This window comes from Euprymna scolopes, chromosome 14 (genome assembly GCF_053919585.1).
Source record: "Euprymna scolopes isolate OS-2025 chromosome 14, ASM5391958v1, whole genome shotgun sequence".
NCBI lineage: Eukaryota > Metazoa > Mollusca > Cephalopoda > Sepiida > Sepiolidae > Euprymna > Euprymna scolopes.
In genome coordinates, this window is record NC_136495.1 from 148426030 (window position 1) to 148427530 (window position 1501).

Consider the following 1501-nt stretch of genomic DNA (forward strand, 5'->3'; position numbering starts at 1 on the left):
TTATATACTCCCTAGATTTGAATATCTACGATTTGCGAAGGGACGTCATCTCTACATTTATTTTGATTGAGTTTTTAAAAAAAACAAACCCTGGTTTCCAGTGTTTGTTTTTCCTTTTTGTATAAATAAAGCAAAACTGAATCGAAACAAAACGATTTGTAGGCCTTTGTGGCCGGCACGTCTTGAAGGAAATCAGCGTTGACCACTGTGGGGAATACCCTTCATATAAGACAATTGCTATTCATTAAGACTCTGCCAGAGGCCCCTCCCCAAGAGGGGGAGCTGGTTTTCCCCAACATCGTGGTAAAGCGAATACGGCAGAAAGCTTTACTGGCTGTAGGCCAATTTAGCTTTCAGCTTTCTGCCGTCGCTATCCTTTATGGCTTGATGGTTAACATCACTAAAGTTCAATGCTTTACACTTCCGCTCATGTCTTAGCGTAACGGTAATATGTCACGTTTTCGTTCACTTTTGTTTGCGCCTTCACGTCGTGTGTTTGGGTTCGAGCCTCCCTAATTACTGACACTTTTTTTTTTCAATCACCTGGGTAATGCCGGCCATCCCTGCTAGTATAATATTAATACGAAATCTGCATTAATCAAAATCTCATAGTAAAGTGTATTTTGTGACTGGGCGGTCTGCTAGTTACAAATAAATATGGAGACCATAGCATTCACTTGTTTCAATCATTTTGTCACTGTACACGCACGTGGAGTTTCAAACAAGTCTCATTATTATCATAAAATCTGAGTCAAGCGCGCACACACAAATAATAATATTTTTTACTGATCTCTTCCCCCCCCCCCCACTCCTATATTTTGGAATCCCTTTTCGGGTTCCTGCTTCTCCAACTGTACTGACATGCAGAAGTTCAAGTGTAATGTGAACAGACATCTTACTGCTGAACTCTCTACATAGTGTCCCTGCAACTTAATATATTTAAAAAAAAAAAAAAGTCATTAGTCTGTTATTAAATTAATTATTACCCTACAATGAAGTAGGGTTTCAAAAATAAGTCTATAGACTCATTGATTGTTTCCGGCCACGGAAATCTTTAGTAAAAGGCGAAAGATTTGTCCGCTATTAATGACCGGGAACCAGAGAAACATGACATTTTATACACCCAGCACACTTACTTATTATAACTCTTCATACAACACCCGCTTGGCTTACATTTTCTTTTCATCAAAATTAATAATTAAATATTTAATATAAATAATTTCCTACTGAACTACACAATTTTCGTTTATATTAGAGGTTAGTTAACTGAATAAATTGTGAGAAATACGCTATAACGATTAAAATAAATTAAATTTTTCTCTCTTATACTGCTAGTTAGTATAATGACCTTCACCTTTGAAAAAGATAGGGATTTGAATACACGTGAGTCACACGTGATTTCGACCAGTTGTCATAGCAACCTAAGTTCACCTTGGCGTCATTTTGACAAACACGGGCCTGTCTTCATTTATCAGAGATGAGGTATCACCCAGCTCGGTTA

The 1501-nt window shown here is 37.4% G+C and overlaps 1 non-coding gene across 1 annotated transcript; it reads right to left on the minus strand.

Moving 5' to 3' along the window:
* Positions 1-984: 984 nt before the first annotated feature.
* Positions 985-1106, minus strand: LOC145293575 (U5 spliceosomal RNA). Its single transcript, XR_013869738.1, has one exon. It is a non-coding gene; the product is annotated as a U5 spliceosomal RNA (small nuclear RNA).
* Between the last annotated feature and the right edge of the window lie 395 nt (positions 1107-1501).